Genomic DNA, 25,205 nt, shown 5'->3' with positions numbered 1-25,205 from the left:
GTTTTTCAAAATAACCAGAAACTGGGAATACGTAGTTTTATACGTCAAACAACATACCTACTTAGACTTAATAAGCTACCTCTAAGCTGCTACTCTTCTAATGGTATTAAAGAAGTAGGATATGTCTTCTGCTTACTTTCTTGGTAAAAATTTGAGTACAATTTGCAAGGTAGCATGTTAAAAGGCATAACAATTGAATATAACGTTTCAGAATGCTGAAATGTTCTTCCATGATACAAAGAAAGAAACTATGAATTTGTAGCCATTTCAACCTAAACTAATCGTACTGGTGTACATTAAAGAGCATTATCTTTGAATCTTAACACACCTAAGATCAGTTCATAAAAGATTTATCTCATCCATCTATTGTTGCTGGGTATTTAGTCATTTTTCATCTGAATAAAAAAGAAAAGAATCTTTACAACTTTAAACCAGGAACAGCATATTTAGGTCTGCCATTATCTTAAGGACAAAAATCCTAACATGTATTATATGGCAAAGTCTATTTATAGAAAGCAATTGAATTTATGAAATACATATCCTCTCAAAGTATTTCCATTAACATTATCTGCTTTCTGAATATTTTTATTTGAAGAATTTTAAATATTTATTCTGGCCAGCAGATATTTTTCTTACTTTTTCCTCCGTTTTTTAAACATAGATCATATGTTGAACATTTTAATTTTAGTGACTTACACCTTCTTCTTGGTGTACACAGATAATTTTTTTTTTATACACCAATTTGCTTACACTGCAGTCTTTACTGGTAATACTGCCCATTGCCTGACCTCTGAATGGAAAAATAATAACAAAGCAAAACTGTCATTTTCCCCAAAGTCGATAAGGCCATATAACTCTCAGTACCTTCAATTCACAAGCTCAATTTTCATCCACTCACACTTGACTTTGAGAGGAAGGAATAATGATGGGTTACAGGCACTTTATTTCAAAATTCACTCGCAAAGTTATTGACAAGCATTTTCCACAGAATATCTTTACTGCTTGACCCTCGTGAGCTGTTTACATGAAAAATGCACTTACTTCTATATTAACGATAGTGGAGTCTAATTCTATACCAAACATGTAGCAATTGCTTTAGTATTTATGTTTTTGATATGGGAACAAAAATAGCGATAATTTGTCTCAAATTGCAGTCACTTCAGTCATAATAAAATCTCACTGAGTACTGTTTGCTTTCAGTACTTTCATTAGGTAAGCTGGGCTGTTATTAAGGTACCAACACATAAATGTTATATTAGCACTTAACAGGAGCACAGTATTCTCCTCTAGGAGATGAATTCTAACCTTGTCAATATAATTCTGCTCTGAGTGCTGTAAAACAGTTTGAAAAGATGAAATACTGGAGCTTTGCACCAAGAGGAAAAAAAAAAAAAAAAAAAAAGTCATGCTCATTGAGGCTTAAAGGCCACTTTGCTGGCCCAAGGTGCTGAGGTACCGTTTAGAAAAAAAGACTAAAGAAGCTCTCTCAGGTCATGTCAAGCATTGAAACAAACTTTTCTACTTCTCTGTACTTGTCGCAGGTTGTTAAATCAATTACTCAGTATTTCTGCTTGCCTTCAGCTGCCATTTAGAGGATGAAAAAATACACAAAAATTAAGGCCAGGATAAAGTACATTTCCAAATTTAACAAATCAGAATCATTCTGAGTGAATGACTATACACAGTACACCTGCACAGTGCCGTAAACTTCCACTGGCACTCATAACCTTTAACTTAAGGGTTTGTGCAAAGCTTTAGCGACGAAGCTACTGGGGACTAACAGTCTTTCATCAACTGTTACGGACTCTTACAGAAATGCTTCCAACAACGACCTCACCTGACTTATCAGCAATTGCTGATTTTCAAGAAATCGCTGACATTTGTGTTATACATGGATGTTGCATTTAGTCTTAAAAGTGTGCTTGAGTTAGCTCTAAATTTACAACTGCCTTAAACAGCTGAATATCTTTATGACAGCCTGCCCAGTAAATAACAATGAACATAAGGTCTGCTAGGGAATTCTATTCATATAATGCTAGAATAATATGAGAAAGCATATAATTAAAGACAAAGTCTGATTATTTTACTGCTAGCTTGCTCTTTATAACTGAGTCTACACTCTCGTCTGGGAGACTCAGCACTTTTGGCAGGTAGCTCTGATACTATGAAGAAAAGCAAGTCATTAGGGTTCTTGTATGACGATATCAATGTAGTCTATTCAATAAATGAGTACAGGTTTTGCTTCAGGCCTTCTTTCATATCTTCACAGCCTTGGAAAAGGAAATCCAAAGCAGAAAAAGGCTGTCTTGTAAATCTTGAAAAAGAAACACTAAACAGTTCTTCAGAAATTCCGTAAAGACAGAACCCCATAAAGTTTGGAAAAGGAAGACAAAATATCCAGATTTTTCTACTAAACACATGTATCTACATCATCCCCTATCTTCATGATCTTTGAACATTTCCCATAAAAAAAAGGACTTTCCTCATACTGAAGAAAATACTGATATCCTTGTGGTAATAAAACCCATTTATCACAATTTCAGGGGAGAAACAGAAGATAAGTAGTAGTTTTTAGGAGGACTGGGAACATGATTCTATTATTTATCTTCCAATTTGTAATCCCAAGGAAGGACTGATACCATATTACTGTAAACACTAAGGAGAGTGCCATGCTAAACTATGCAACTTCTTGGAAAGCCTGCATGGACTGCTTAATGAAGTATCACAGCAGTTGACATCAGTCAGGAAAGCAAATAAAATGTTACGCATTCTTAGGAAAGGAATAGAGAATAAGGTGGATAACACTGTGACACTGCAGAAACTGCTCACCTGCACCTTGAATAAAGTGCACAAATCTGGATCTCTCACCTGGAAAAGGATCTAGAATATGTTTAGAGAAGAATATAGATGATCAAAAGCTATGAACGAAGAGACTGAGAAAGTGACGATGGATTTACAAAATCACATATGATGTACAAAAGGTGGATAAGAATTGACTTTTCCCTCTTGTCTTTTAGTATAAAAGCTAGAGACCATAAAATGGTGGTAAGAGCATAGCTACAGAAAAGTGGATTGGGGGACCAGGATGGTGGGTGACACATGGCCTCCTCTGAGAGAGTTTTACATTCTTCTGGGATATTCCAGATTGATTTTATGCATTAATAATCTGGACAGAGTTAAGCAGAGGCATACAGAAAATAGCTTTGAAGGGAGAAATGCTTTTTCAGCTAGCTGACCAAGGTATTCATACCAGTCTTGAGCTGGAAGAAGTATGATCTTATAATGACGCTGCAAGTGGAGAAAAAATAGTTTAATCTGGAAAATTGAGTGGTTACTCTTGGACTCTTTTTGAGGAAGGAAACGTTTCCTCTTCTCCCTTTTTCCCCTAAGGGAATCCTGGGGAGCTGGAATCCCAGTGAGAGAGGACAGGAATATTTTCAGTCCACGCTTACACCGATGCAGACAGCAGTGCCAGTATGAACAATCAAATGGAACTTATAGCACCAGGCAGTGCCCAGCAGAAAGGGGATCTGCTCACAAACTCAACTTTGTGATACAGAATGATCTTAAATCTTAAATTACCTTAAATCTGCAAAAGCATAGGGATCACTGGCTGGAAATAGAAGGTATTGGAGAGCATGGCTGAAAAGTTATTGAAGGCCACACACTACACACACACTACAGCTATCAAATGAGATCCAATTCAGTGGTGTATCTAATCACAAGAAAAGAGAATGGTAATTCTTACTCAATTTCTTTACTCATGTCTAGGCTCAGGCTGAAAAGATGCCCTAGCTAACACTTTTATGAAAATGTTTAATGCAGAAATACAAAATCTTTCACATAAAGAGAAGGAAGGTTAACAGTGTGTCTTAATTTTTAGAATTGTAATTAAACTATATCTTCACATTAATGTAAAAATGGTTATCTGAACTGCTGTGTGCATAATGCTTTCCTGAGTTTTGCTTAAATTCAAGAATTATCTCAGTAGTTCATAGCATTACTCAGTTCCTTACATTCTGCACATCTTAGTTCTTGGTGAAAAATCACTCTGCTTTCATTGTGCCTACTCAGAGTCGCTCCGGGAATCCTGTTACTTACACTGACGAACGCCTGGTGCACGACAGAACCGCTACAAAACAAAGTGGAAGCTGAAGTAAGGGGCACAGCTAAATGGAAAACACAGTGCTGTAAGTCCTATAAACCAGCTTAGAAAGAATGTGGTTTTAAAAGTGTTAACCTTAAAAGAGAATCTCTTAAACTAAAAAGGCATTTTATCATTAAAAATGAAAAATCAAAGCCAGACCTAGCAACACGCCAAAAAAGAGGAATGAGTATACGACCATATTCAAATTCGTTCCATTACATAAGCATTTAGCAAGTTTACTTAACAATTTAATTTAAAAAAGTACACGTTTTGCCTATTAACATTTATTATATACATTTGTTTATTTGACTTCCTGCATCTCTTCCAAAAGAGAAATACTCTTTGTTGTATAAGAACTGAAGTGTACCTACTTCACAGCTGAATATGGAATCAGACTGCAAGAGAAAAAGATGAATGCGTAATTGCTATCTCTACAAAGAACTGACTTAGAGAACAAAAAAGGAAGATACTGTGATGTTACTTTCAGAAGCTGAGTTTATGAAAACCTTCGATGGCATGCATTATTACACCATTATACTGGCAAGATTAATGTGCCTTTAAATAATACATTTAAAAATTCTTTTACACTGCCTGCATAAAACAGATTGCATCAAACTCCAGAGATCCAGTTTAAGCTTTGCTGGAGAGTCTCTCACAACAATAGGTTTATGACTTTGAAAAGTAAAGATTCCACTAGGAAAACTGCATAAGAATAAAAACGTCAGCTCCCAAAGAAAGTAGGATAGAAGCAATCCTTTTCAACATCCTAGTTTGTCTAATAAATAGGCCACATATATTCCTGGTGTTACACTTCTGAATTCAAAGAATGAATACCTCAATGTTTTATAACAATGAAATTGTTAAGAATATTCCTTTTGCAAACCTTAAAAAATCTCATGGTTAGCATTCTTTCTTGAAACAAACAAAAAACCCAGATTATTTACTGCATGCCAAAAATATAGTAAGACAAAAATGGCAGACTAAAATTGAGGTCTTATGAAGCTGAATATTCATGATGCAATAAATGTCATTAAAATAAAAAGAAACAAGTTCTTCAGATACTTTAGTCTGCTCTACTCCATACTGTGTTGGACAAAGCTGACTGCAGTTTAATTCCACTGTATCACAAATAACTACTTTGAATATGACAGCCTGAAAACTCAGCCCGTACTTATTTCATGTTACTGTAACTGAGAGAATCGAGAGAAAGCAGAGCTCTTTATTTTTAGTGCTAGTATCTAAGGCACACCTTGCATTTTTTTTTTGTGCAATCTTTACCTACATTTCAAAAATAGAAACATAAAAAAGGTAAAGTAGACATACGGGCATTATTTCTAAGGATACTTTTAACCAATTTTTAAAATTCTAATGGATTTCAAATTAATGTGATCTCTCCAAGGACTAATTGCTACATGCAGACTTTTGGAACAAAATCCAAACTAGGTCTTTTTCAGAATAATTGTAAAAAATTAAACATGCAGATTTATAACATACGGTGCAGAAAGTACATGTTTAAGTCTTTATGGAATCCGAATTCCGATGACTAATGCTCTATGAACTGTACTAACGCAAATACTATTGCTTTCTCTCAAAAAGCTGAGCAAATGTGGAAGCCAATGAAAATAGAAAGAGTTCATAAAAGACAGACCAAAAATTCTATATTACCTATGATTCATACTAGCTAAACAGAATAATCTGGATGTTTTCTATTCTGTCTTTACCATTATCATCAACAGAGGCCAAAAAGGATTAATTTATGTCACTTCAGGTAATAGACAAAAGGACTCTACTGAAATTTAAGATGTAACTTTATAAGCTCTCTTTGGAAGATATTTGGTAAACAAGGATATCATTTTCTTGTTAGACTTGGTTCTCTCTTCTATTGTTGGACCGCTGCTTTTTTATCCTTCATTTGGGAAGCCGAGAAGGCAAAGACACAGTGACTTGATCTGATCAAAACGAGAGCAACAACACGGCCATTAGGACAATGCAAGCTCTGAACCAATCCCTAGAACAGCTAAGCAACTGAAAATCTGAAGAAAGATGATATAAAAATGCTGTAATAACTACCATAACACCTTTCTGGGCTTATCAATGTGGAAGTTTTCTTGAGCTCAAGGCTTAGATAATTACTTTTAACAGTAACTTGAGAAGAGAAACAAAACCCAATTTGAACTGCTGAAATTGTTATTAAAAAAAAAAAAAAAAAACACACACCCCAGAAACGACAACAGACCTCTGCTTCACAGTATTGGAAAAGAATCTCCTATTAAAGATGGCGACTCCACTTTTGCTTAATTTATCAATTAAATACCACAATCTTGTACCATCCCATTATCTGGCAGCACTGTCTCAATAGCCCCATAGACGTAGGATTTTTGACTTCCCAATGAATGCTATTCATTTTAATCTCTTTTGAAAACACATTTCATAATTGCATGTGACGATTATGCCAGCATGACAGCAAAAGAAAGATTTTTAAATGCTAGATATCCAGCTATGGGAAGCATATGATAACATCACATGGAAAACATAGAGTACCATTTTTTGCACATTTTTAGACGGTATAAATTTCAGATATAGCACTGATTATTCAGAGGAAAGCAAGTGTGCAATGAATGTGTCTGGGCTTAGAATTTGATAAGCACAGGACTGTCAGCACAGCTTTCAAAGGGTCATAATGACTGAAATTCAGAATCAGACAATGAATATTAGCTTTAAGAATAGATATGGCTGCTTGAAGGAAAGTATTCTCCCTCTTCCTGGGACCTTAATTATTCTCACTTACAAATAATGAAAACTTAAGCATTTTAGGGCTTGTTTGTTTATTCTGGTCGGTTGCCCATTTTTATTTTATTTTACTATTTTTTAAAGGAACTGCTCATGGCTCCAGGTGGGAAACCTGGGTAAACGAGTGCTCTGATAACACCATATACATCCCTGGCTTTTTTCCCCAAGTCAAAGTGGTCACCTGATTAGGGACCAGGAAGGGATTTTCGCTTATGTTAACGGCACACAAGCCTTGGGTTGTTTGGCTGGCTGTGCAGAATTAGTCTCAGATCATCTCCTACGCTCTCCTGTGTCCGTACCAACCTGGCAAACACCCGGACTACTGCACGGGAAGCTCAGCATCTCAGTTCTCCGCCTGTGGCATAAAACATTATAAACTCCTGAGGTTTGATATATTTTAGTCTAAGTATACTCACCGGGTTCAAAATGGGAGTATCTGGGTGAAATGTAATGGCCTGTGATATACAGGTCAGCCTAAATGATCTAATGGTGCCTTCTGGCTGTAAAAGCTACTAAAGCCATGAAATCTGTTTTACCCACTGCTTACGCTCGGTCTTTCCACCGGTGCCTCTGTGCCTGAATTCTAAAAACCCACACCGAGAAGGCAACCATCTCACTCATTATGGCCTTTAATCTCCCTTGCTGACGGTTTTAAATATTTAAACAGCTCTACACGCCGTGCTCCCTTTTATGTGTTCTCATAGTTACAGAAATAATTTTGGAAGCAAAATAGCTAAACAGTAAGCATAATAAAAATGAAACAGGTTAAAGCTTATTAGCAGTAGGGAGCAGATGCAGCAAAATTCTGCCAGTTCCCCTACATTTCCTCCCCAGCAGGGACTTTCTTTCAAGCTGTGAATTAGTTCCATGCTGTAATGCAGGCTGCTGTTCCTGCAATTGCACCTTCCTATACCTCAGCATTGGACTCAGAATTCACTTTGATTCTTGATTTCTTCCTTTGTAATAATAATATTTAAAGTAGTTCCTGCAGAGCTAAATGTAAATCCAAGCACTATATGCTTGATACTCCAAAGGATATGAAAATGAAAAAGGGATGAGAAAATAATTACGTATTGAAAAACTATCATATTTGCTTTAAAAATATTAACTTTCTCACAAAAAACTAAAGGTTCCTGAGTCGAGAGATAACCAGTTAATGATTAAAGGTAAGATTCCGTGAAATACCTCTCAAACATACATCATTCAATATATCAGTTACAATGTGGAAAAAAGATAACTATTTAAGGAACAAAGTCATAAATTGATAGCAATATAAACTGAAAGCAAATGAAGTCTGCCACATGAAACATGATCACAGACTGTCACTCTGAGGGTTTTATTCATCATGTGTAGTGTCAAAAATAAGCACTTTGGAGAGGGAGTTGAACTGAATTACAGATGGAAAGATTCTACCCGATGAAAATCATTTGAGAAGGTGTATCCAGATGCGACAGAAAAAGAGAAAATTTAATGGTCAAAATCTACTTTGTGGGCATTCAGGATGGCTTATTTTATGATTCAAAATTTAAATTTCAGATGCTGGCTGCAGAGATTTTTCTTTGAAAGTCTACCTTGCTTCTGAACTTTGAACTTGAGCTGTGGATTTTCAAAATAATAATAAAAAAATCTTAGCTTTCACCTGACATATTTTAAGTAGACTCACTCCTCCACCTGTATAGCACTATTAGCTACTGTTGTTAAAGCTGTAATTAAATTTTGCAGTATGTAGTGAAGAAAATTGTAATGCTTTTGGAAGCAGAAGAAAAGCCATTTGAAAATTCCGGCAGCCCTATTAAACTCCTATTAATTGCCAGACACTCACTGAGACAGCCACCTTTATTAATAATATGATGTATAAACGTGCATTGAAAATGAATTTGAATTTGGCACATTTTGGTATGTAAAAAATTTATTGGAAAAATATAAAAATATGAACACTTACCAACCTCCATCTTATATATGTGAGTATTTTTGGGGCGAAGGTTGTTATCAGCAGTGCAATCTGTTACTTTCATTTTTAACATGGTATGAGTGCAAAGCAAGATCCGTTATACAGAGTATAATATAACAGAAGTGCTAGGACTGCACATTCCCTTTGTTTATTTTAAGACATTCATATTGGAGAATAAAATCCTACATATAGGCTGGAATTTAGATTTTGCAAGACAGACTTTCCCTCAATACAGTGCTATAGCATTCAAACTCCAATCATGCCCTTAAAGCAGCTTCTTACAATCCATTCATAATAAGAAATTCATCTTAATTAATTTCAGGCACCTAAAAATTATAAGGCAAGTTTGAATTAAACACATAGCTGTTTTCAACAACCCCTGGAATCAGACATACGGAAAGCAAATCAGTACTATGGAAAATGAAGACACTTGTCTCAGATGACTGCTGAAGCATAAATAGGGATCTTAACTTTTATGTGCCTGAAGGCAGGTGATGTATATGAGGCTAGTGTGGAAAGCTTTCAATAAACAGCCTTTATGGTGACACATGTTAATATATATGCTTCTTAAAAATGATATACTAAGAAGAAATCATATTTGGGTGTGTATGTACTATATATACACAGACACGCACACACATGCAAAAGCAGAGGGAGAGAGAATACTTATATAACTATACATCTCTGTACCTCTCCCCCATGTAATTCTGCAGAACATGTACAGAAAAACAGTATATTACTGACTAGATATTTATAATTGCTTCTACAGAGAGATAATATGACAAATAAGAGAAAACTTTACCAAAAAAAAGTCTCAACAGAAATAATTAGCAAATAGTATTTTCTTCAGTAAAGCTATATTTTCCTTTTTTAGACTCACTCTTTTGCTGAGATATATGCACAAGAAGTGACTGTGTCACGTATAGATGGCCAAGATATTTACACAAAAAACATTTGTAAATAGAACAAAAAGCCCTGCATAGTAATTCCACTGAGTAATACATAAAATTAAAATTAGATTTCAGGTTTGCTTCCAGCTTCACTCATTGTATTGCAGCTATAGATTGACAACAGCTACAAGTTTGTATCATATTAGCTGAAAGCATTTTTGTCTTTCATGCACGAAACAGAATAAACACAGAGAAGAAGCTGAAAGTGATTATTCACTGCTGAGCTCGCATACATGTTACTGGATCACTAGTTAGCACTGTCTGCTCTACCAAAATCTAAAGGGCTTCAAAATAATGCATTTTTGCCATCCTAAGTACTTGTTTGACACTGGTGTAGAGAAAAAGATGAAGATTTATTTGAAGCTCACAAAGTATTTTTCAGAGAGAAAAGGAAGAGGAGGGAATGAAATCATTATTAGGATTAGCACATAGAACCAGATATGAGGATAATGAAATACTGGAATTTAGCAGGATTCCTTAGAATGTACTATTCACTACTACAGAAGAATTTTTACTCAAATAAGTTATTTTCCTATCTGATTTTTTTTTCAAAATGCCTTAAACTCTATACCTGAATAGAAGATTTTTTGAGGTGACCTTGAGCTTACTGAGGGAAAAGACTGGATATAGACTTTTCTAGCTAATTCTGCAGTTTTTTTTTCAGGTTAATTTGCTGAATCTATTCAATAGCTGAATCTTGCCTCCTGCAACTAACATGTTTTTTGGATCCACCATGTCACTAAGACTAAAAGGATGTTGCTCCCAGATTTTAAGAGCCTACCTCCAGCATAGGAGTTTAACTAGTTTCTGAGATTTGAGTTTTCCTATTTTTGTTCAGAGCAGGTTAAAATACCTTTTCAGGAAGAGACCAATATCCAGAATAACTAGTTAGTATTTAACCTCAGATCACTTGTTGGAAGCACTGATTGAATCTCTCAGCCAGAGGTGCAAATGTTGCATGCACCTGCTTCAACTTTAGTAAGGACCAGCGGTCAACAGAATTCCTGTCATTGTAGGTAAGGGTGGTAATCTGTAGACCAGGATCATCAGGCCTAACTTCTCCAGGGGACAATATGACGCTGACGAATTTCATGAAGTTTATTCTTTCAGAATGAGGACTTAAAGCGGTCTACCTGTAGTGAGAACTAGAGTTATACGTGAAAGTTTCCAGGGGGAAAGCAGTATCTTGGACACTTTTCCATCTCAGGGGCATTCTAGCCTTTATCAAGAGGCTTGCAGAAGAAGCAGCAGCCGTGGGGTGAAAAGCTGCTAATGGCTTTCACAGTCATGACACATGAGACTTTCAAGCAGAGGTTCTGACCCAAGCAGAACAGCAGATTCATATATGCCCTCTTGCTGAGCATAGAAGTGACAAGCTCCAAACAGAATTAATATCTTCAGCGAAGGAGACGAAGAAACACTCACAAAACCTCTTACAAAGAGACTGCTGCAGGGGAAATTCAGTCACCTGGATGAACTAGTCTGCTTACCAACCTCAGTAACTTGACGTGTATTTCTTCACGTTGCCTTACTGAAATACAAAGTTCAAATACACATGTATATTACCTGTAAATGGCCAATGAGCTAGTGTAAATCTGTACAGATTCATGGAGATCAGCTAAGCTGGTATATACCAGCTGAGGATTTGACTGTATCTGTAACTATCTATCAATTTTTGCAGGCATTCACACAAATAAGAAACACTACCCTTTCTTTCTTACTTTATATTACTTCATATTTTATGGTTATAATCTGCAACAGGTTGGTTATATTAATCTATACTGTTTAGAACATTTATGCAAAGCATATGATTTTTATGTATCTACGTATTTAATTTCAACAATGGCTTTGCTTAAGATCATGTACACTGCTTTATTTTTCTTTTCGTTGCCTGTATTCCTTTTTTAAATTTATCACAGTTCATTTTACAAATAAAATATCAGAATGCCCAAAAGGGAGAGAGAAAGGGAGAGAGAGAAAGGGAGAGAGAGAAAGGAAGAAGGGGAGAAAGAAAGGGAGAGAGAAAAGGAGAAGGGGAGAAGGGGAGAAAGAGGGAGAGCGAAAGGGAGATCGAAAGGGAGAAAGAAAACAACATGAAAGTGGTAGCCCTTTCAACACCCAACTGTTGGCTAGCGTCAAGAAAGGATATTTTCAGGGATCTCCGGAGTTCCACTATCTGCATTTGAACTGTGTTAAATATTCTCCCTACACCGGCTTCAAACGACTACAAAAGCTTTGTTTCATCCTAGCACGGGGGAGAGGAAATGCACGAGGTGCCACATGAAAGCCCCGCTGCCACGGTGCTGTGCGAACGCGCTGCGTGGTCCCAGCACGGGCCATAAAAAAGGCCGCCTTTAAGATCTCCAACTGTGGAACCTTCCAAATAGCAGCTAGTAAAGAATAATGTCATAAACCTGTTCTGTTAGAAAAAGGAAATCGAAACATGCATTTTCTTTCCATTGAATTTTTGATCAGCTTACATACTGGCTTGTGTCAAGGTTTTTCAAAACTATTTAGTTTTCTTTTGGCAATACGAACAATTACATTAATTAACCCTGGGAGATTTTTCTGCAGTGTAAATGTTGCAGGGTTCTAATCTGTCATTTACACCTTTATAATATTAATTTACTTCTACTCCTCATGTTTCAATTACTCTGAGAAACTAGTAAAGGAAGGCGACCACTGCAACCAGTGTTGCCTGTATTACTGTTTATAGGGTGTAGAATTTACAATACGATTCGGAAACACCAATTGCATTCAACATAAATATTAACTAGTGTGTACAATAAAATACACAAAGCCATGCACCTGAATATTACAGACTTATAAAATCTGTTCAAGATGTTAAAACAGCAAATATCCTCTCACATAAATCTGCTTTTATATTCCTTTTAAGTTTAAAGTAATTTGCTCAATAGTTAAAGAGGCTCTTAAACTGCCCAGTCTTTTACAGTAAGAGCAGGTTTTGTTGTTTGAGCATTATCTACTCCTGCTCTGCTTCAGATAAGGAAAAAGAAAATGTACGAATTTTATTTAAATTGATGATTGTTCATTGTGTTTTAAGTATACCATACAAAACACTACTGTGTTACATGCTAAATAGCTGCCGTGAAGACATAAAAATAACTTCAAAAAATACTGTTTCTGGTTCTGGAATTAACCTGACCTGGGACCTCGACACTGTTCTGTATTTTATTCTGTGGACAAAGTGGAAAGCTCAGATTTACAGAAGTATTTAGTCATCTGTTTAAGATGCAGGGAAGCCAAAAGGGGTTTTATGGGACTTCTGCAAAAGGTTAGGTAAAAGAGCTCCCTAGAAGCCAGTGGTTCTGAGGCATTTACTCCTTGGTGTTTTTCAAGAACACTACTTCATGCTCATTTACATCCTTTAATGATGACACTGGTTGTAAAACCCCTGCCCAAAGAGGTTTAAATTTAGACGTTCAAAGCTGGCATCAAGCTACCTAGTAGTTGAAATAAGCAAGAAACCCAGTCATGACATACATGTCAGATAAACGAATCTTGCAAGTCTGAAAAGCACTTCTCCATCATGTGCTATTAAGACACACACTGTCAACAACCTGACTGGCATTCCTGAAAATTCATGTTTTCACTGGATTTCAAACAACCATGGGATCCCAGCTGATACTGAACACTTATCACAAAAAAAAAAAAAAAAAAGCTCCTGTCTGCAGAAGGCGGGTTAGGGAACTTTTAAAGCTTGTATTAGGATTGTGACGGTAGGAACTTATCGGAGGGAGCTGACCAGACAACTAATGATTCTTTTTTATACACTGGCAAGCTGCATTATAAAAGCCAAAAGACACATAATTTTTCATGTTACAGAAAGTATTTTCTGAGTTAGATTTTTCATCACTGAAGGTAGAAAATATAGTGGGAGAAGCCTAATGAAATAACTCAGAGTGGAATTAACATGCTAATCTATAATATCATCATCGAGAGGAAAAAAAAAAACGATGTATAAAATGAATTACTTGAAGCAAAAGATATAAGCTAATGGTACTAGAGTTATTAATAAATCTTGCAGTTCCATTAAACATTTTCCTTCTATGTAGCCCTCTGTTCTATTCTTAACAAAACATATTTTTCATTGTTTCATGCAGCTTTTCAAAATCTAACTTCACTAATATTCAGGGTTCACATGGAAACATAGAGTTTCCTAAATTTAATATTAAATTTTAAAATTAACTTTAATATTGTAAAGGTAAAAATCTACTGTCATGAAAACCATTGTGCACTAAGTATACTAAAGCATTTTCCATGTACATATTTCTTTTTATGATGAAGGATATTAGAGATAACATTTCACACAATCTTGCAAAATCTGCCGCATAGTTTTGTATATGCCATCACACCAAAATAAGAAATTAAACCCATTTTTATCATTCAGTTATGTTTATCAAGAGCTATATTTCAAAAATAACAAATAGCCTCCAAGTTTATCTGTGAGTTAATATACTCTTGGCTCAGGTAGGAGCACTTTGCTACAGAACATACACTTGATTAAAAACAGACAAAAACAGTCTCTACTACACAGGTGATCAAAACAGATATACTGCACTGGCCTATACTCAGTTTTGCTGTGGATTAGTAGGATGTAACAAGAAAAATACACACAGCAGTTAAACTGAAATGCCTGGAAGCTGAGACTATATACTTCTATATATCCAGGGCAGCAACAGTGACCAAAATCAAATAGCCAGAGGTGGAAAAAAAGCGTAGCCTTGGTCTTGCTCATCTCAGCTAGTCTGGTAGACTCTGCTATATAGACAGAAGCACAACACACCACTTAAAGATGATTCTGCATGGAAAGCCCATGGGGAGCAGAAAAGGAAAGTAGGGGCAAACTCTGCTCTGAACTAAATATAGTGAGAGCTCTATCCAAGCAGTACATCTCCACCCCTATGGAATAAAGTGCATACATCAAGTAATTTAATAAAATTTTGCAGCCAGTCACTGTTATATCATTATACAATAATTATTTGGAATATTTCCATCTATCAATAATGCCATCTGTCCCATCCAATACAAATGGACTACAACCCATATGGCTTATTTTTTCTATTGATTACTCTGCTGAATGAGTTAGCAAAACCACTCATAAAATCATCATATTAGATGACACTGTCATTAAAAGATGTGAAGAAAAACACAAGATGAGACTTAATTGGAAAACTGTCAGTTCATTTTCCAGAAAGTTTTAGCAATGCTGTAAGATTTTTTTTTTCTTTTTAAGAAATGCTCTAAATGCTGACTACTGGATTAGGCAGAAACTGTTTTACTGCACAACTGCTACTATGGCTAATTATGTACATTAGAGAAGCTCCCAATATGCAGCTCCCCAAATTGTCAAGACGCCCCAGCCTGTGCGCGAGGGCTTGCCGCTCACCTCACGCAGCGTTTGGGGAATGAGGGCAGGGTGAAGCTGCTGGTGGATGCCATTTGTGTTTGTTCATTCCAATTATTTTTCCTAATTCTTTGCCTCGAGTATTGCTTGCATAGTTGTTTCTATTCTGTGTTTGTTCATTTTCTTCTAATTTTAATGGCTGATTGCCTTAACTATATTTTAATCTCTCCAACAGCAGCAACAAGACAGGCTGGATTTAACAGCAATTCAGCCTTCTTATCCATCCATAGATGGATCCATCCATTTAAATGCTTAGACTCCCTTATTCTAGATTTCATTTCTGTAATACCATTTCATTTAGTTTTAACAATGAAGCCTTTCCTATGTATATTCCAGACACTATTCCAGACATTTTTGTTAGCTCAGTGATTCAGTGTTTTTCTGGACCGAGTCCTCACTGTGGCTGCTTTTCCTTCCCTTCCACTATTCTGTTTTGTTTGTCTCCACACTGGACTCTTATTGCAGCCTCCTACACCTCCACCAAATTCCTAGATTCCCATTCCCTCCATAATCCTGAATGGCCCTTAAATGATGCTAGAATCCAAATGGACATAGGAAAGGAGGCAACAAAAAAAATGAGGCCTGAATTCCAGCTCAGGATAGAATCATTGTTATCTTTGGTAGCTGGAGCTCAAGAAGGATGTTCAGGGTTATGGAGCAGTGATGATGCTGCAGGAAGCAGTCTGTGGAGCTGAGATCCTGAGGTGGCACCTGGAGTGAAGTGACTGAGATGACAGTCGTGAAAAATAATTGCTTAGGCAGCCAGGAAGCTTGAATGAAACTGGAGTAAGAGGTCAGAGATTGGTTGACTCAAACAGGTTAGAGATTACTAGGGCATCCAGCCTGGTTACTACCCCTGCTCGCTCTCCATCCTTACTACTCCTGCGGGTACCGGCAAAGTTATTTGGCTATTCTGAAACACTCAGTTCAATTTCATCAATCATATTTCAGTTCAATCATATTTCAAGAAGTTCCTAAAAGTTAATCATTATTTTCAATAATATGACAAGATGCCTTCAAAACTGTAGATAAAAATGCCTGATTGCCTTATCACAGACTAAATTTTGATCAATATCATGTCCATGTTCTGCTCTAACAACTTTCTCTTAAATCTGCCGTATAAACACATTCAGATAACAATTCTCTCTTCTTTCTAAACAGTGTTATTTTAGGTCCAGTCTGTTTGTGTCCCAAACAATTTGTATAATCCCTTTTGTGCTTTCCTCACTACTGACATAAAATATAAAGAATGAATAAACTGAAGCTGTAAAAAAAATATTATGCAGAGGATATTTATCACACATTACTATATGACAGAATGCCAAAAATTTTTGGTCCTCAAAAAAGAGCTTTGACAGTTCTGATGTATACAATTTTGTCACTGTGTTAAACACAAATTCTTCAAACACAGTATACCATCAATTCACTATTAAATAACATTCAAGAATAGAAAAGCGGAGTATAAAGTCCCTCTTAAAAAACCTAATTAAATATATGGTTTAAAATGTGTGGTTTACAATAAACGAGTGCCGAGCTGCATCGTTTTGTTTGAATAGACTCTTCCCCCTCACCATCCCCCGATCACAGCAGCAGAATAGTTTGAATTTAGGCACTGTTTGTTCTTATTAAGTAATCTGCAGGTTTATATCGATTCATGCTTTTGGCCACTGCTTGAACTAAAGCTCAAGAATAATAAAAAAAAAAATCACTTGGTTTGGCTGACTACTTTCAGAAAATGGGCTATAATTTCATCTTATCGTATCTAACTGTGTATTTAGCATATGAACAATATTTTGTATTTAGTATGAACAATAACACAAATAAAAGGATGCACAACTTTGTTCAATACAGATGTCTATAAAGCTACTGAGTTCTGGATTCCACACGGAAGGATAGTTTGTTATCTAAGAGCTCTCCACAGACTGCAATCAAAGAAAATGTTAAGTGCAAAAACCAGATTTTCTGTCTTCACTAATTCTACAGACTAAGTGAGGTAGAAGCACAACTGTAGTATAATTTTATGAAGTTCTTTAGAATTTCTTTTTACTTTCTCTAAGAGCAGAATGAGACAAAAAGAACATTTCTCCTAATACCTGGCAAACTAGTGCTTCTTCTCCTACGCAAAACTGCACTGATGAACATCCACCTCCACTAAAAAGCCAATTATATTTTCAGGGCAGGACAATTCCTCTCTCTGGCTCCCTGTAACAAAAGCCTGTTCGTTCTTTTTCTCTGCTTTACTGTGTACATAAACCACTGCTAATCAAAAAAGTGTGCATAGCCTGAGGAAAAATTCAATTCTTCTATTCAAAGCTCTTACTGATGAAATGATTGGGAAATTGGTACCTCTGGCTGCTAAAGACAACTAATTCCCAGCAGTATTCTAAATCTTTCCAAAGCACTTTTGTATCATGTTGTAGCATATATTACTTAATTTTCTAATAGGTTTTTTTTTTTTTTTTTTTTTTTACTATTTCTGATACTGCCACTAACAAAAAATAATGAACATAATTTCAGAGGTATAAGATTTCATAAGCATCTTCTCAAATTGCAAGATGTTGCTCCAACATTCTTTTTAAGTATTTCTGAAACCTTTTAGATAGCTAACTCATCATAGAAGTGTGTGCAGGTAGCAACCTGCTATTTAATCTATAGTCTGAGCAACGAAAAGGTGATGTGGGCCACATACTAGCAATAACCCAAAGATAGGCAAGCTCATCAGTTTTGTTTTTATGTAACTAAGAAAGTATTGCCTTGAAAGTCGGTTCAGGAGATGGAAGAAATAAAAGACTAGATCAAGACTGGCTGGTTCATATAATATTTACAGAAAACCAGAAAGATTCTATTTGGAAACAGGAATTATCAAACATCATGCCCTCGAATCAGTATCCATGTGTATTATAAAATAAGAAGGTGCTTAGCCATGGTACATACTTAGCAGTCACATAGTAAGGAACATTCTTAAAACTCCCTGATGGGTATCTGTCTACTTGGAAGTAGTTTAATGGGGCTATGACTGTGCAGTGTCTAATTGCTGCTTCTGAATCATCATGAGATAATGCATCTCTTAAGAAATATCAGCTAAAGATAATATATCTATAAAATACCACAGAAAAGTTGGGGTTGAAAGGCACCTTTAGAGATCATCTGGTCCAACCCCCATGCTCAGGCAGGGTCACCTAGAGGACGTTGCTCCGAGAAAGCTGTGTCCAGTGGGTTTTAAAATATTTCCAAGGACGGAGACTCCACGATTTCTCTGGGCAGCCTGCTTAAATGAGCAGTCACCCTCACAGAGGGCAATATCCTGAATACATATATATATACATACATATATATATATGCACTGGTATCACAGTCACTGTTCCATTTAAAAGTCCTACAAAACCTATTGATTTACAAAACCCTTAATAGCAGCTTCATCTTAAGAACTATGGTGATATCAGCAGGTCTTAGACTATGAAATAAATACGACTAGTAGGTACAAATGCTGAGGGCTTCTTCAAGATGATACAAATAGAAAAAAAAAGTGATCACTGACATTTGAAAACACTGGCTTCTGTTACAGTCTTATCTGGAAGAACATGTCTTTCTGATTTCACTTTACCTCTTTCTAAACAAAGCCATAAAAAGATATGATCACTCTTCAAAAGGAGACCAAATGGTGAGGTTATTTCAGAGCAGTACAAGTTAGGTACTTTGGTAAATTTTAAATATACAAGGATCTTAGTAAGTGACATTTTCTGAATACATTACAAAAATCAACTTTTCACCAAAGCATTCATCAAGAACACTAGAACAAATAGAAACAACTGACAGCATGTGTTACAGTAGAAATTGCAAGGTGTACAACAAACAATGTATCTTACATTAAAAGCAGAAGAAGACAACAAAAAAAACCCTGAAATCTTAGTATATCTAATGAGCGCTACGCAGAGAACTGGAAATGTTTCAGACACAAAACATTTGGTCATGATGGAGAAGTCAATGCCAGTTTTGAGAGCCCTCTGTTAAAAAATTAAGGATGAATGTTTAAATTTCCATACAGAGCTTGCATCTTCACTAAGATAGACAACTACCAAATGTAGAGACTGAAAGTGAAGGCAAATAGAAAACAACAAATCTGGGGAGCACAGATCCTTCTTCTATGGCACTATTAACAAGTTATGCTCCCAAGACACATATTTTCCTGAGAAACCGTAACAATACGGTTATAATATAATTATAATATAAGTTATATATAGCAGTTATATAGTAACTACCTTTGGTTACTCATTCAGAAAGTAGTTATGTTTTATTTACAAGATTTGCGTCTATTATGTTTTTTATGTTTGCAAGGTATTCTGTGGCAGTTTAATAAAAATTTTACTAATAGTAGAAATTATGATTATACTACCAATCACTGTGGAAATTATTAGACTGTTAAACATAATCTAGGGTCAACCAGTATCCAGACATGCCACATTGTGGTCTTAAAAGTTTGGCTGAATAATAAGCAACAATGAATTGCTGAGCTCTGTTGTCATGACAATAGCGCTTGGAATAAAAGTGTGGGGAGAAAAAAAAAAAAAAAAAAAAAAAAAAACAGAAGAACCCTCAAAAAGTTCACGTAAAATGTCCACCTCTTAGGTAAAAATATCTGGGAAGAGATATTCCCAATATGGAGTTTGCATTTTTGCAGGAGGAACAAGCTACTTTTAAAGAATTCTTCGACACGTTGCTTTGGGGAATTAAGACAAAGTTAGTGATGAATATAACTTTCTATTAAGCAATTTTCTTTCTCAGTTGTGCACAACCACTTATGAACATAACAGCTTAATCAAACCTTATTATATCAGCTGTACTTGAACCCCTCTGAAATGTACTGCTAGAATTCTGGTATTACTGCAGGATTTAGGAAAAGAAGGAAAAAAAGACAACCTAGAAAGATGCAGACGGGTGTCATAGCTACCTTTTCACATTCTCTTAACTTCTCCTGCCACGCAGAGCGAGCCACAGGGACGTCCTGGCGGCGGGTGACGTAGCAGGTGGCGGCGAGGACGTGGCGCAGCGCGCAGGCCGGGCTCGCGGCCCGCAGGACGCGCCGCACGTGGCGCAGGGCGAGCGCGGCCTCGCTCCGCGCGCCGCCGCGCACCAGCCGCATGCGGCACGGCACCAGGGCCACCTGCCCCGCGCAGAACAGCACGGCGCCAACCTGGAGCGGGGGGGAAAAAGGAAAAAAAGAGAGAGATTCTGGGATTATGCAAGGCAATGTAATTATTTTACACTTCTCTAGATATTTTCTTTCAACGCTACTGTTCTTTGCCATCATGAGGCACATTGCTAAAAATGGAGCAAACATGCCAGTCTAAAGGTCATTTTTTTCTCAGGGATTTTGCTACGCTATAGAAATACAGCATTATAATAAATTTGAATCTAAGAATTAGCACATGGATAATCAAAAGTGCATAACCATCTTCAGGTGAAATTGATGAGAATCAACGAGAAATATGCAATTTAATCTTTTTCAATGCTACAGTATTTTCTGCAATCTCTGGAAGGACTTTTACCAATTTTCAAGCAAACTCATTTATGTTCTAATTGCTCAGGTATAAAGAGGGAAAAGGAGCAATCTGCTCCTTCACCTTTTTATGAGTGAAAGTACTTTTTTATGGGTACTTTAAGACAGACGTTTGGAAGTTACCAATCCCTCCAATGCATAAGCAAAGAATAATTGCCACAGATGCCTCGACATACACTGTTGCCTTCTTTAAATGATCTTCCACTTTTTTCTTTCCTGTGTTGCAGGAGTTTCAGAGGTGTTGCAAAGCATCTTTGATACAGTGATATCTTCTTTTTCTTTTTTTTTTCCCAATGGTTATGTTTCAAGTTTAGCTGCATCATGTTTTTTTTTTTTTAAGTATATGTCTGTAATGCCATCAGTGTATTCGTCTAAAAATATGATAAAAACAATACTGTGGCATAACTCGAAGACTGCCTATTATTAAAAATCATGATCCATCAGAAGGCAAAAGGTGAAGGTAGACAAGATGCAGAAGAGTGTTACTTGACCCAAGAGATAAGGTCATCCTAGGGAAATTGAATAAAATGGGTGGCCAGATATACCATCAATATGTCAAACTGAGCTGCAAGGTACTTTGGGCTGATTTTTGTAAGTCTTCCTGGCAACACTCTGAAGACCTACTTTTTTAACAGCAGCCAGCAAAGGAAATGTTCATTCTTACTGATCAGACATTTCAAAGACATATTATGAAATCTTAATGTAAATATCAAAACTCTTCATCCTCTTATTCTGTACTTCTCTAGAAAATCTGTATTTTTCCTGATCAGTGAAGAAGTGAATGCTATTCAGTACCAAAAGAAACCTAAAAAGAGAAGTGGGAAGTAAGGTGGGTGTTAGCAGCTTTGAAGTCAGCACAGGAAACATTTTGCCGTGAGTAAAGAGAGGGAAAATGGACTGGGAAAGAATCCTTTAGGTAGAACTTTGCAGAACGTTTTGTATAAACTGTAAAAAATCCTCAGAATTAAGAATAATTAAAAAAGAAATCTGTGTCCTAGAAGACATGGCAATCAAACCATGTGACAGACCCATATGCAACTCCAAATCTGTCCTCATAACTGTCTGTGTCTCACAAAAGACTCACACATGTAACTATTGGAAGAGTATCTTATACAATTTGGCATACAAGTTCTATGATTAGCAGCTGAAGAGGGGGAGGAGGCAGAGAGGAAACATAATATATCAACTGACACCCATCAACTTCTTAAATTCTTTAAAATAACTAAAATTTTTTTTTGATAATGCTATATATAATCCTGAAATTAGAAAAAAAAATGCAAGTAGTATTTTGGTTTATAGGAACAAATGGCTTTTTTTTTTCTCTGTAGTGCTATTTTAAAATATGTGCCATTGAACAAGGGAGTCCAGCCAGCTATCAAGTGGCATACTGACAAGATGAGAAGCAAAATCAGAAAGATACAATTCAGAGGGGCACAGGTTTGTTTTTAAAATAAGCCATTCATTTTCACCCCTGCTAAGTGAAATCCATGTATTAGGCAAAACCTCCAATACAGGTAGTTTATACTCTTATAGAAAAATCCTACCAGCATTTTTTCTTCCTTTTTCTCCTGTTAGGCCCCTGTTTTTTCATGCATCACCCATGTTAATTATTAGGTAGACAGAAGAGCTATTCAACCAGTTCACTTCCCCTATTCTTGAACAGATTGTTTGAGACATAATATGAATACTAATTAACGATAAAATATCTGTCAGTGTTTTGAAATATGGACTAAGATAGCACTTTCTTAAAGTATCCTGGATAGTTCTGATACAATTAGCCTCACTGGTCAAAAGCAAGGTCAAAACAAATCTCTGAAAGATTTGAGCAAAATTGGCACCGCTTTTGGCTCGAATTCAGTAGGAATTTTGCAGAGCACTTTAAAAATAAATTAAAAAACCCTCTGTTTCCAACATACTTGTTTGTATCCTAAGACATAATTAATAGAAAAACAGTATTCCCAACATGCCACCATGTTATGAAAAGGTGGATGCACGGGGGAAAGAGGGAGAAAGGATCCAAACAAGGCCACAGGTTTTCAGTGAGTGTATTTCAGGGGAACATAATTTAGGATTAGGGACAAGAGGCTTCTCTTTCCCAGGAGCTTGGTCATGGAACTCAAGTATAAATAAACAACCAGAAGGGGCAAAGCACCAAGCCAGAAAAAAAAGTGTTTTAGCAGATTTCAAGAGGCTGTGTCTACAATGTTTGAGGCATTATATAGAAAACTGTTAGCAGAGGGAAAAAGCATCTAAAACAGGGAAGACTTTGTACTATCTTGTTCGCAATACCAAAATCTTGCAGGAGGAGACGGCACAGTGTATGGTGCCAGCCCTGTGTTGTGGAAGCATTCTGCAAAACCCTGCTAGGACTCTGCAACAGTTTATCTTTTTACATCATCTACAAGGATAACAGGAGACTTTTCAAGCTACAGATTCACAGTGGAGCAAGCCCAAAGGATTGGCATATCCAGCAAATTCAGCACAGAAACAAAACCACAATATAATGCATGGATTTATGCGCTGCATGTCTCAGCTTACACTGATGATTTCATTTCCACTGTAGCCCATACATGTATTTATTGTGTTAAAATCACATTTTAAAAAAAGAAAAGACTTTTTTAAAAATATGAACATCAACTCTTTAGTCCCCTGCCTATGCCCCAACATTATCCTATAAACCTTTTGGAGAAGCATAGTAAAAACTACTATTGATATCGAATTACCAAAATATCAAATATATCAATAGAATATCAAATAGCTACTAACATATCTAGAGATATGTGGAAGGGAGAAACCAAACATCACCACAGAAATTAGGGACCGATGTTTTCTTCATATATACTGTTGCACAACTGAACATACGTTATAATACTGGAAAAATGCCCCCTCTAATTTCAATACCAGTACTGCAACAATTAAATCTACCACTGGCAGTCTTACTAAATCAGAGATTTACCCAAATGGATCCTTTTTCTAGGATCTGCAGCCATTAATTATAAACTTTGGTACTTCTGAATAAAGATTCCCCTTTACCTGAAGTCTTTATGCTATTTGGAATTTAAAGGAAATAAATGGGATCCTTGAACATTTCGTAACAAAATAAAAATAATTTACAGTAATTCTAGAAAGCCCTATATCTCGCTGTTCAAGAATAAGAAAGCAAATGAATACAACTTATTCCTAATAAAACACTCTGTCCCTTTGCATGTCCTCCTGTTACAGTAACCACATGTTAACTGCAGCAACACTGGACTGAAATGGTGGTTTATTTTAGACTGCAAGGTTATTTTAATCTTCTAAGTACTCTTGTTATTATTATTCAACCTGTTGCACATTTTTTTTTTAAATCTGTGGATGGATACTAAGAGTGAGCAAACTACTTGCAACAACTTCATAATTGTCATATGAGAAAAACAAGTCTGCTAATAATTTTAAATAAGAGTTCCTGTCAGGAAAAAAAAATTAAAAAGAGAGATAGAAAGAAAAAGGGGTCTATAAATCTAGAGAGGCCAAAACCTAGCAATATAGTACTACTTTTCTTTAAACAGCTGCTCCAGCTAGGCATTATTTAGACATTAATATCACCACTTGAAGTCTGATTTAATGCAAACGGTATTCCTGCATATGTGTATTTTTCACAAACTGTGCCATGACGGAGTTAGAATAAAACTATGGAAACTCTTATTAAGCGCTTACTATTGGCATTATTAAAGCTTGCTAGTGATAAACTGGCATATCTAACAAAGACATTTCAACCATCCAGTATTTATGTCAATATCCGTATTTGCACCCTACGAACGAATTCCTGGTCCTTGGCACGGATGAAGTCAATATGCAATCAGCTAAATCCTCGCTAGGAGTGCAGCACGGTGCGTGAGTGACTGCTGCCCTTTCCCGGGTCAGGGCAGGCAGGAGACGCGGCCACCCTCTGACCCCCAGTCACATAACCCCCCGTTATGTCCAGTCAATGTAAATAAGCACAACTGACAACGTGCTAATAGGCAGCCTCTGGTCAGCCGCGTGCACCTCTGACCTTAATGAAGACCTAAATCAATTAATACTTCAGGCAATAAAGACCTCTGGCTGATTAAGTCAGATAGAAATCATCTTTTCTAACAGGATTAAAGCTGTAAGGTGGTGAACTTTTAATTTAATATATGATAATCCTTTCTTCCTAGGGCCCTCTTATTTAGCTAATGATGGTGAAATTGCTTTCTGCAATGTGAAATCTTTTATTCAGTTACCTGAATAAAGTTTTTAAAAGGTACCATTTAGACAATAGTAATTGAAAGGCTTTCAGTTCAGACTATGAACCTGAATTATAGCTGACTGACATGGTTTTAACATATTACAATCTTCAATACGATATGCATATTTTTCTT

At 36.2% G+C, this 25,205-nt stretch overlaps 1 protein-coding gene across 1 annotated transcript in view; it reads right to left on the bottom strand.

Annotated features, from left to right (window-relative positions):
• Positions 1-25,205, bottom strand: part of DPH6 (diphthamine biosynthesis 6) — a 180,535-nt gene that overhangs the window by 34,387 nt on the left and 120,943 nt on the right. The window lies entirely within an intron of this gene.

Source organism: Tinamus guttatus, unplaced genomic scaffold, assembly GCF_059628265.1.
Source record: "Tinamus guttatus ecotype Peru unplaced genomic scaffold, ASM5962826v1 Tinamus_guttatus_pri_ptg000327l, whole genome shotgun sequence".
NCBI classification, from domain to species: domain Eukaryota; kingdom Metazoa; phylum Chordata; class Aves; order Tinamiformes; family Tinamidae; genus Tinamus; species Tinamus guttatus.
Note: the sequence above shows the minus strand (reverse complement) of the source record. Positions and strands in the feature narration are given on the sequence as shown.